This window comes from Schistocerca cancellata, unplaced genomic scaffold, assembly GCF_023864275.1.
Source record: "Schistocerca cancellata isolate TAMUIC-IGC-003103 unplaced genomic scaffold, iqSchCanc2.1 HiC_scaffold_808, whole genome shotgun sequence".
In the NCBI taxonomy this organism is placed as follows: Eukaryota; Metazoa; Arthropoda; class Insecta; order Orthoptera; family Acrididae; genus Schistocerca; species Schistocerca cancellata.
The window spans coordinates 2,789,706-2,802,611 of NW_026046819.1; positions in this window are offsets into that span (position 1 = coordinate 2,789,706).

Sequence of the window (12,906 nt, forward strand, 5' to 3'; positions counted from 1 at the left end):
TAAAAACCTAAGAAAATCTCCCGTTTCCGTCATTTACTATCGAATCGACATAACGCCAGATCGTCACAGTGGTCGCTTTTCTCTCTGAAACGGTTACATTTATCGTCTGCAAGCCCTTGTCGCGTGATGCGGTATGCAGACACAGTACAAGCAGCACACTAGAACACAGAATAAGAATCTACGTTGATGCAATCGGCCAGTAAGAAGAGCTACATTTCAAGTTTTAGTTATCGATTAATGAATTATTGGGCGGTTTGGTGCCTTGGACCAGACCGAGGACCTTAAGATTTTGCATGAACCGAGGACTGGCAGCCAGGTAACACGAGAAATTGTGTAAAGTGTTAATATGTAGTAAAAACCTAAGAAAATCTCCCGTTTCCGTCATTTACTATTGAATCGACATAACGCTAGATCGTCACATTGGTCGCTTTTCTCTCTGAAACGGTTACATTTATCGTCTGCAAGCCCTTGTCGCGTGATGCGGTATGCAGACACAGTACAAGCAGCACACTAGATCACAGAATAAGAATCTACGTTGATGCAATCGGCCAGGAAGAAGAGCTACATTTCAAGTTTTAGTTATCGATTAATGAATTATTGGGCGGTTTGGTGCCTTGGACCAGACCGAGGACCTTAAGATTTTGCATGAACCGAGGACTGGCAGCCAGGTAACACGAGAAATTGTGTAAAGTGTTAATATGTAGTAAAAACCTAAGAAAATCTCCCGTTTCCGTCATTTACTATCGAATCGACATAACGCCAGATCGTTACAGTGGTCGCTTTTCTCTCTGAAACGGTTACATTTATCGTCTGCAAGCCCTTGTCGCGTGATGCGGTATGCAGAGTCACTACAAGCGGCATAGTAGAACACTGAAGAAGCATCTAAGTTTATGCAATCGCCCAGTAAGAAGCGCTACATTTCAAGTATTAGTTATCGATTAATGAATTATTGGGCTGTTTGGTGCCTTGCACCAGACCGAGGACCTTAAGATTTTGCATGAACCGAGGACTGGCAGCCAGGTAACACGAGAAATTGTGTAAAGTGTTAATATGTAGTAAAAACCCAAGAAAATCTCCCGTTTCCGTCATTTACTATCGAATCGACATAACGCCAGATCGTCACAGTGGTCGTTTTTCTCTCTGAAACGGTTACATTTATCGTCTGCAAGCCCTTGTCGCGTGATGCGGTATGCAGACACAGTACAAGCAGCACACTAGAACTCAGAATAAGAACCTACGTTGATGCAATCGGCCAGGAAGAAGAGCTACATTTCAAGTTTTAGTTATCGATTAATGAATTATTGGGCGGTTTGGTGCCTTGGACCAGACCGAGGACCTTAAGATTTTGCATGAACCGAGGACTGGCAGCCAGGTAACACGAGAAATTGTGTGAAGTGTTAATATGTAGTAAAAACCTAAGAAAATCTCCCGTTTCCGTCATTTACTATCGAATCGACATAACGCCAGATCGTCACAGTGGTCGCTTTTCTCTCTGAAACGGTTACATTTATCGTCTGCAAGCCCTCGTCGCGTGATGCGGTATGCAGACGCAGTACAAGCAGCACACTAGAACACAGAATAAGAATCTACGTTGATGCAATCGGCCAGTAAGAAGAGCTACATTTCAAGTTTTAGTTATCGATTAATGAATTATTGGGCGGTTTGGTGCCTTGGACCAGACCGAGGACCTTAAGATTTTGCATGAACCGAGGACTGGCAGCCAGGTAACACGAGAAATTGTGTAAAGTGTTAATATGTAGTAAAAACCTAAGAAAATCTCCCGTTTCCGTCATTTACTATCGAATCGACATAACGCCAGATCGTCACAGTGGTCGCTTTTCTCTCTGAAACGGTTACATTTATCGTCTGCAAGCCCTTGTCGCGTGATGCGGTATGCAGAGTCTCTACAAGCGGCATAGTAGAACACTGAAGAATCATCTAAGTTTATGCAATCGCCCAGTAAGAAGAGCTGCAATTCAAGTTTTATTTATCGATTAATGAATTATTGGGCGGTTTGGTGCCTTGGACCAGACCGAGGACCTTAAGATTTTGCAAGAACCGAGGATAGGCAGCCAGGTAACACGAGAAATTGTGTAAAGTGTTAGTATGTAGTAAAAACCTAAGAAAATTTCCCGTTTCCGTCATTTACTATCGAATCGACATAACGCCAGATCGTCACAGTGGTCGCTTTTCTCTCTGAAACGGTTACATTTATCGTCTGCAAGCCCTTGTCGCGTGATGCGGTATGCAGAGTCACTACAAGCGGCATTGTAGAACTTTGAAGAAGCATCTAAGTTTATGCAATCGCCCAGTAAGAAGAGCTACATTTCAAGTTTTAGTTATCGATTAATGAATTATTGGGCGGTTTGGTGCCTTGGACCAGACCGAGGACCTTAAGATTTTGCATGAACCGAGGACTGGCAGCCAGGTAACACGAGAAATTGTGTAAAGTGTTAATATGTAGTAAAAACCTAAGAAAATCTCCCGTTTCCGTCATTTACTATCGAATCGACACAATGCCAGATCGTCACAGTGGTCGCTTTTCTCTCTGAAACGGTTACATTTATCGTCTGCAAGCCCTTGTCGCGTGATGCGGTATGCAGACACGGTACAAGCGGCATAGTAGAACACAGAATAAGAATCTACGTTGATGCAATCGGCCAGGAAGAAGAGCTACATTTCAAGTTTTAGTTATCGATTAATGAATTACTGGGCGGTTTGGTGCCTTGGACCAGACCGAGGACCTTAAGAATTTGCATGAACCGAGGACTGGCAGCCAGGTAACACGAGAAATTGTGTAAAGTGTTAATATGTAGTAAAAACCTAAGAAAATCTCCCGTTTCCGTCATTTACTATCGAATCGACATAACGCCAGATCGTCACAGTGGTCGCTTTTCTCTCTGAAACGGTTACATTTATCGTCTGCAAGCCCTTGTCGCGTGATGCGGTATACAGAGTCACTAAAAGCGGCATAGTAGAACACAGAATAAGAATCTACGTTGATGCAATCGGCCAGTAATAAGAGCTACATTTCAAGTTTTAGTTGTCGATTAATGAATTATTGGGCGGTTTGATGCCTTGGACCAGACCGAGGACCTTAAGATTTTGCATGAACCGAGGACCGGGAGCCAGGTAACACGAGAAATTGTGTAAAGTGTTAATATGTAGTAAAAACCTAAGAAAATCTCCCGTTTCCGTCATTTACTATCGAATCGACATAACGCCAGATCGTTACAGTGGTCGCTTTTCTCTCTGAAACGGTTACATTTATCGTCTGCAAGCCCTTGTCGCGTGATGCGGTATGCAGAGTCACTACAAGCGGCATAGTAGAACACTGAAGAAGCATCTAAGTTTATGCAATCGCCCAGTAAGAAGAACTACATTTCAAGTTTTAGTTATCGATTAATTAATTATTGGGCGGTTTGGTGCCTTGGACCAGACCGAGTACCTTAAGATTTTGCATGAACCGAGGACTGGCAGCCAGGTAACACGAGAAATTGTGTAAAGTGTTAATATGTAGTAAAAACCTAAGAAAATCTCCCGTTTCCGTCATTTACTATCGAATCGACATAACGCCAGATCGTCACATTGGTCGCTTTTCTCTCTGAAACGGTTACATTTATCGTTTGCAAGCCCTTGTCGCGTGATGCGGTATGCAGACACAGTACAAGCAGCACACTAGGACACAGAATAAGAATCTACGTTGATGCAATCGGCCAGGAAGAAGAGCTACATTTCAAGTTTCAGTTATCAATTAATGTATTATTGGGCGGTTTGGTGCCTTGGACGGGACCGAGGACCTTAAGATTTTGCATGAACCGAGGACTGGCAGCCAGGTAACACGAGAAATTGTGTAGTGTTAATATGTAGTAAAAACCTAAGAAAATCTCCCGTTTCCGTCATTTACTATCGAATCGACATAACGCCAGATCGTCACAGTGGTCGCTTTTCTCTATGAAACGGTTACATTTATCGTCTGCAAGCCCTTGTCGCGTGATGCGGTATGCAGAGTCACTACAAGCGGCATTGTAGAACTTTGAAGAAGCATCTAAGTTTATGCAATCGCCCAGTAAGAAGAGCTACATTTCAAGTTTTAGTTATCGATTAATGAATTATTGGGCGGTTTGGTGCCTTGGACCAGACCGAGGACCTTAAGATTTTGCATGAACCGAGGACTGGCAGCCAGGTAACACGAGAAATTGTGTAAAGTGTTAATATGTAGTAAAAACCTAAGAAAATCTCCCGTTTCCGTCATTTACTATCGAATCGACACAATGCCAGATCGTCACAGTGGTCGCTTTTCTCTCTGAAACGGTTACATTTATCGTCTGCAAGCCCTTGTCGCGTGATGCGGTATGCAGACACGGTACAAGCGGCATAGTAGAACACAGAATAAGAATCTACGTTGATGCAATCGGCCAGGAAGAAGAGCTACATTTCAAGTTTTAGTTATCGATTAATGAATTACTGGGCGGTTTGGTGCCTTGGACCAGACCGAGGACCTTAAGAATTTGCATGAACCGAGGACTGGCAGCCAGGTAACACGAGAAATTGTGTAAAGTGTTAATATGTAGTAAAAACCTAAGAAAATCTCCCGTTTCCGTCATTTACTATCGAATCGACATAACGCCAGATCGTCACAGTGGTCGCTTTTCTCTCTGAAACGGTTACATTTATCGTCTGCAAGCCCTTGTCGCGTGATGCGGTATACAGAGTCACTAAAAGCGGCATAGTAGAACACAGAATAAGAATCTACGTTGATGCAATCGGCCAGTAATAAGAGCTACATTTCAAGTTTTAGTTGTCGATTAATGAATTATTGGGCGGTTTGATGCCTTGGACCAGACCGAGGACCTTAAGATTTTGCATGAACCGAGGACCGGGAGCCAGGTAACACGAGAAATTGTGTAAAGTGTTAATATGTAGTAAAAACCTAAGAAAATCTCCCGTTTCCGTCATTTACTATCGAATCGACATAACGCCAGATCGTTACAGTGGTCGCTTTTCTCTCTGAAACGGTTACATTTATCGTCTGCAAGCCCTTGTCGCGTGATGCGGTATGCAGAGTCACTACAAGCGGCATAGTAGAACACTGAAGAAGCATCTAAGTTTATGCAATCGCCCAGTAAGAAGAACTACATTTCAAGTTTTAGTTATCGATTAATTAATTATTGGGCGGTTTGGTGCCTTGGACCAGACCGAGTACCTTAAGATTTTGCATGAACCGAGGACTGGCAGCCAGGTAACACGAGAAATTGTGTAAAGTGTTAATATGTAGTAAAAACCTAAGAAAATCTCCCGTTTCCGTCATTTACTATCGAATCGACATAACGCCAGATCGTCACATTGGTCGCTTTTCTCTCTGAAACGGTTACATTTATCGTTTGCAAGCCCTTGTCGCGTGATGCGGTATGCAGACACAGTACAAGCAGCACACTAGGACACAGAATAAGAATCTACGTTGATGCAATCGGCCAGGAAGAAGAGCTACATTTCAAGTTTCAGTTATCAATTAATGTATTATTGGGCGGTTTGGTGCCTTGGACGGGACCGAGGACCTTAAGATTTTGCATGAACCGAGGACTGGCAGCCAGGTAACACGAGAAATTGTGTAGTGTTAATATGTAGTAAAAACCTAAGAAAATCTCCCGTTTCCGTCATTTACTATCGAATCGACATAACGCCAGATCGTCACAGTGGTCGCTTTTCTCTATGAAACGGTTACATTTATCGTCTGCAAGCCCTTGTCGCGTGATGCGGTATGCAGAGTCACTACAAGCGGCATAGTAGATCACTGAAGAAGCATGTAAGTTTATGCAATCGCCCAGTAAGAATTGCTACATTTCAAGTTTTAGTTATCGATTAATGAATTATTGGGCGGTTTGGTGCCTTGGACCAGACCGAGGACCTTAAGAATTTGCATGAACCGAGGACTGGCAGCCAGGTAACACGAGAAATTGTGTAAAGTGTTAATATGTAGTAAAAACATAAGAAAATCTCCCGAATCCGTCATTTACTATCGAATCGACATAACGCCAGATCGTCACAGTGGTCGCTTTTCTCTCTGAAACGGTTACATTTATCGTCTGCAAGCCCTTGTCGCGTGATGCGGTATGCAGACACAGTACAAGCAGCACACTAGAACACAGAATAAGAATCTACGTAGATGCAATCGGCCAGTAAGAAGAGCTACATTTCAAGTTTTACTTATCGATTAATGAATTATTGGGCGGTTTGGTGCCTTGGACCAGACCGAGGACCTTAAGATTTTGCATGAACCGAGGACTGGCAGCCAGGTAACACGAGAAATTGTGTAAAGTGTTAATATGTAGTAAAAACCCAAGAAAATCTCCCGTTTCCGTCATTTACTATCGAATCGACATAACGCCAGATCGTCACAGTGGTCGCTTTTATCTCTGAAACGGTTACATTTATCGTCTGCAAGCCCTTGTCGCGTGATGCGGTATGCAGAGTCACTACAAGCGGCATAGTAGAAAACTGAAGAAGCATCTAAGTTGATGCAATCGCCCAGTAAGAAGAACTACATTTCAAGTTTTAGTTATCGATTAATGAATTATTGGGCGGTTTGGTGCCTTGGACCAGACCGAGGACCTTAAGATTTTGCATGAACCGAGGACTGGCAGCCACGTAACACGAGAAAATGTGGAAAGTGTTAATATGTAGTAAAATTATAAGATAATCTCCTGTTTCCGTTATTTACTATCGAATCGACATAACTCCAGATAGTCAAAATGGTTGCTTTTCTCTCTGAAACGGTTACATTTATCGTCTGCAAGCCCTTGTCGCGTGATGCGGTATGCAGACACAGTACAAGCAGCACACTAGAACACAGAATAAGAATCTACGTTGATGCAATCGGCCAGGAAGAAGAGCTACATTTCATGTTTTAGTTATCGATTAATGAATTATTGGGCGGTTTGGTGCCTTGGACCAGACCGAGGACCTTAAGATTTTGCATGAACCGAGGACTGGCAGCCAGGTAACACGAGAAATTGTGTAAAGTGTTAATATGTAGTAAAAACCTAAGAAAATCTCCCGTTTCCGTCATTTACTATCGAATCGACATAACGCCAGATCGTCACAGTGGTCGCTTTTCTCTCTGAAACGGTTACATTTATCGTCTGCAAGCCCTTGTCGCGTGATGCGGTATGCAGAGTCACTACAAGCGGCATAGTAGAACACTGAAGAAGCATCCAAGTTTATGCAATCGCCCTGTAAGAAGAGCTACATTTCAAGTTTTAAATATCGATTAATGAATTATTGGGCGGTTTGGTGCCTTGCACCAGACCGAGGACCTTAAGATTTTGCATGAAACGAGGACTGGCAGCCAGGTAACACGAGAAATTGTGTAAAGTGTTAATATGTAGTAAAAACCCAAGAAAATCTCCCGTTTCCGTCATTTACTATCGAATCGACATAACGCCAGATCGTCACAGTGGTCGTTTTTCTCTCTGAAACGGTTACATTTATCGTCTGCAAGCCCTTGTCGCGTGATGCGGTATGCAGACACAGTACAAGCAGCACACTAGAACACAGAATAAGAATCTACGTTGATGCAATCGGCCAGGAAGAAGAGCTACATTTCAAGTTTTAGTTATCGATTAATGAATTATTGGGCGGTTTGGTGCCTTGGACCAGACCGAGGACCTTAAGATTTTGCATGAACCGAGGACTGGCAGCCAGGTAACACGAGAAATTGTGTAAAGTGTTAATATGTAGTAAAAACCTAAGAAAATCTCCCGTTTCCGTCATTTACTATCGAATCGACATAACGCCAGATCGTCACAGTAGTCGCTTTTCTCTCTGAAACGGTTACATTTATCGTCTGCAAGCCCTTGTCGCGTGATGCGGTATGCAGACACAGTACAAGCAGCACACTAGAACACAGAATAAGAATCTACGTTGATGCAATCGGCCAGTAAGAAGAGCTACATTTCAAGTTTTAGTTATCGATTAATGAATTATTGGGCGGTTTGGTGCCTTGGACCAGACCGAGGACCTTAAGATTTTGCATGAACCGAGGACTGGCAGCCAGGTAACACGAGAAAATGTGGAAAGTGTTAATATGTAGTAAAAATAAAAGATAATCTCCTGTTTCCGTTATTTACTATCGAATCGACATAACTCCAGATAGTCAAAATGGTTGCTTTTCTCTCTGAAACGGTTACATTTATCGTCTGCAAGCCCTTGTCGCGTGATGCGGTATGCAGACACAGTACAAGCACCACACTAGAACACAGAATAAGAATCTACGTTGATGCAATCGGCCAAAAAGATGAGCTACACTTCAAATTTTAGTTATCGAAAATTGAATTATTGGCCGGTTTAATGCCTTTGACATGACCGAGGACCTTAAGATATTGCATGAACCGAGGACTGGCAGCCACGTAACACGAGAAAATGTGGAAAGTGTTAATATGTAGTAAAAATATAAGATAATCTCCTGTTTCCGTTATTTACTATCGAATCGAAATAACTCCAGATAGTCAAAATGGTTGCTTTTCTCTCTGAAACGGTTACATTTATCGTCTGCAAGCCCTTGTCGTGTGATGCGGTATGCAGACACAGTACAAGCAGCACACTAGAACACAGAATAAGAATCTACGTTGATGCAATCGGCCAGGAAGAAGAGCTACATTTCAAGTTTTAGTTATCGATTAATGAATTATTGGGCGGTTTGGTTCCTTGGACCAGACCGAGGACCTTAAGATTTTGCATGAACCGAGGACTGGCAGCCAGGTAACACGAGAAATTGTGTAAAGTGTTAATATGTAGTAAAAACCTAAGAAAATCTCCCGTTTCCGTCATTTACTATCGAATCGACATAACGCCAGATCGTCACAGTGGTCGCTTTTCTCTCTGAAACGGTTACATTTATCGTCTGCAAGCCCTTGTCGCGTGATGCGGTATGCAGAGTCACTACAAGAGGCATAGTAGAACACTGAAGAAGCATCTAAGTTTATGCAATCGGCCAGGAAGAAGAGCTACATTTCAAGTTTTAGTTATCGATTAATGAATTATTGGGCGGTTTGGTGCCTTGGACCAGACCGAGGACCTTAAGATTTTGCATGAACCGAGGACTGGCAGCCAGGTAACACGAGAAATTGTGTAAAGTGTTAATATGTAGTAAAAACCTAATAAAATCTCCCGTTTCCGTCATTTACTATCGAATCGACATAACGCCAGATCGTCACAGTGGTCGCTTTTCTCTCTGAATCGGTTACATTTATCGTCTGCAAGCCCTTGTCGCGTGATGCGGTATGCAGACACAGTACAAGCAGCACACTAGAACACAGAATAAGAATCTACGTTGATGCAATCGGTCAGGAAGAAGAGCTACATTTCAAGTTTTAGTTATCGATTAATGAATTATTGGGCGGTTTGGTGCCTTGGACCAGACCGAGGACCTTAAGATTTTGCATGAACCGAGGACTGGCAGCCAGGTAACACGAGAAATTGTGTAAAGTGTTAATATGTAGTAAAAACCTAAGAAAATCTCCCGTTTCCGTCATTTACTATCGAATCGACATAACGCCAGATCGTCACAGTGGTCGCTTTTCTCTCTGAAACGGTTACATTTATCGTCTGCAAGCCCTTGTCGCGTGATGCGGTATGCAGAGTCACTACAAGCGGCATAGTAGAACACTGAAGAAGCATCTAAGTTTATGCAATCGCCCAGTAAGAAGAGCTACAATTCAAGTTTTAGTTATCGATTAATGAATTATTGGGCGGTTTGGTGCCTTGGACCAGACCGAGGACCTTAAGATTTTGCTTGAACCGAGGACTGGCAGCCACGTAACACGAGAAAATGTGGAAAGTGTTAATATGTAGTAAAATTATAAGATAATCTCCTGTTTCCGTTATTTACTATCGAATCGACATAACTCCAGATAGTCAAAATGGTTGCTTTTCTCTCTGAAAAGGTTACATTTATCGTCTGCAAGCCCTTGTCGCGTGATGCGGTATGCAGACACAGTACAAGCAGCACACTAGAACACAGAATAAGAATCTACGTTGATGCAATCGGCCAGGAAGAAGAGCTACATTTCATGTTTTAGTTATCGATTAATGAATTATTGGGCGGTTTGGTGCCTTGGACCAGACCGAGGACCTTAAGATTTTGCATGAACCGAGGACTGGCAGCCAGGTAACACGAGAAATTGTGTAAAGTGTTAATATGTAGTAAAAACCAAAGAAAATCTCCCGTTTCCGTCATTTACTATCGAATCGACATAACGCCAGATCGTCACAGTAGTCGCTTTTCTCTCTGAAACGGTTACATGTATCGTCTGCAAGCCCTTGTCGCGTGATGCGGTATGCAGAGTCACTACAAGCGGCATAGTAGAACACTGAAGAAGCATCCAAGTTTATGCAATCGCCCTGTAAGAAGAGCTACATTTCAAGTTTTAAATATCGATTAATGAATTATTGGGCGGTTTGGTGCCTTGCACCAGACCGAGGACCTTAAGATTTTGCATGAAACGAGGACTGGCAGCCAGGTAACACGAGAAATTGTGTAAAGTGTTAATATGTAGTAAAAACCCAAGAAAATCTCCCGTTTCCGTCATTTACTATCGAATCGACATAACGCCAGATCGTCACAGTGGTCGTTTTTCTCTCTGAAACGGTTACATTTATCGTCTGCAAGCCCTTGTCGCGTGATGCGGTATGCAGAGTCACTACAAGAGGCATAGTAGAACACTGAAGAAGCATCTAAGTTTATGCAATCGGCCAGGAAGAAGAGCTACATTTCAAGTTTTAGTTATCGATTAATGAATTATTGGGCGGTTTGGTGCCTTGGACCAGACCGAGGACCTTAAGATTTTGCATGAACCGAGGACTGGCAGCCAGGTAACACGAGAAATTGTGTAAAGTGTTAATATGTAGTAAAAACCTAAGAAAATCTCCCGTTTCCGTCATTTACTATCGAATCGACATAACGCCAGATCGTCACAGTGGTCGCTTTTCTCTCTGAAACGGTTACATTTATCGTCTGCAAGCCCTTGTCGCGTGATGCGGTATGCAGACACAGTACAAGCAGCACACTAGAACACAGAATAAGAATCTACGTTGATGCAATCGGCCAGGAAGAAGAGCTACATTTCAAGTTTTAGTTATCGATTAATGAATTATTGGGCGGTTTGGCGCCTTGGACCAGACAGAGGACCTTAAGATTTTGCATGAACCGAGGACTGGCAGCCAGGTAACACGAGAAAATGTGGAAAGTGTTAATATGTAGTAAAAATAAAAGATAATCTCCTGTTTCCGTTATTTACTATCGAATCGACATAACTCCAGATAGTCAAAATGGTTGCTTTTCTCTCTGAAACGGTTACATTTATCGTCTGCAAGCCCTTGTCGCGTGATGCGGTATGCAGACACAGTACAAGCACCACACTAGAACACAGAATAAGAATCTACGTTGATGCAATCGGCCAAAAAGATGAGCTACACTTCAAATTTTAGTTATCGAAAATTGAATTATTGGCCGGTTTAATGCCTTTGACATGACCGAGGGCCTTAAGATTTTGCATGAACCGAGGACTGGCAGCCACGTAACACGAGAAAATGTGGAAAGTGTTAATATGTAGTAAAAATATAAGATAATCTCCTGTTTCCGTCATTTACTATCGAATCGACATAACGCCAGATCGTCACAGTGGTCGCTTTTCTCTCTGAAACGGTTACATTTATCGTCTGCAAGCCCTTGTCGCGTGATGCGGTATGCAGAGTCACTACAAGCGGCATAGTAGAACACTGAAGAAGCATCCAAGTTTATGCAATCGCCCTGTAAGAAGAGCTACATTTCAAGTTTTAAATATCGATTAATGAATTATTGGGCGGTTTGGTGCCTTGCACCAGACCGAGGACCTTAAGATTTTGCATGAAACGAGGACTGGCAGCCAGGTAACACGAGAAATTGTGTAAAGTGTTAATATGTAGTAAAAACCCAAGAAAATCTCCCGTTTCCGTCATTTACTATCGAATCGACATAACGCCAGATCGTCACAGTGGTCGTTTTTCTCTCTGAAACGGTTACATTTATCGTCTGCAAGCCCTTGTCGCGTGATGCGGTATGCAGAGTCACTACAAGAGGCATAGTAGAACACTGAAGAAGCATCTAAGTTTATGCAATCGGCCAGGAAGAAGAGCTACATTTCATGTTTTAGTTATCGATTAATGAATTATTGGGCGGTTTGGTGCCTTGGACCAGACCGAGGACCTTAAGATTTTGCATGAACCGAGGACTGGCAGCCAGGTAGCACGAGAAATTGTGTAAAGTGTTAATATGTAGTAAAAACCAAAGAAAATCTCCCGTTTCCGTCATTTACTATCGAATCGACATAACGCCAGATCGTCACAGTAGTCGCTTTTCTCTCTGAAACGGTTACATTTATCGTCTGCAAGCCCTTGTCGCGTGATGCGGTATGCAGAGTCACTACAAGCGGCATAGTAGAACACTGAAGAAGCATCCAAGTTTATGCAATCGCCCTGTAAGAAGAGCTACATTTCAAGTTTTAAATATCGATTAATGAATTATTGGGCGGTTTGGTGCCTTGCACCAGACCGAGGACCTTAAGATTTTGCATGAAACGAGGACTGGCAGCCAGGTAACACGAGAAATTGTGTAAAGTGTTAATATGTAGTAAAAACCCAAGAAAATCTCCCGTTTCCGTCATTTACTATCGAATCGACATAACGCCAGATCGTCACAGTGGTCGCTTTTCTCTCTGAAACGGTTACATTTATCGTCTGCAAGCCCTTGTCGCGTGATGCGGTATGCAGACACAGTACAAGCAGCACACTAGAACACAGAATAAGAATCTACGTTGATGCAATCGGCCAGGAAGAAGAGCTACATTTCAAGTTTTAGTTATCGATTAG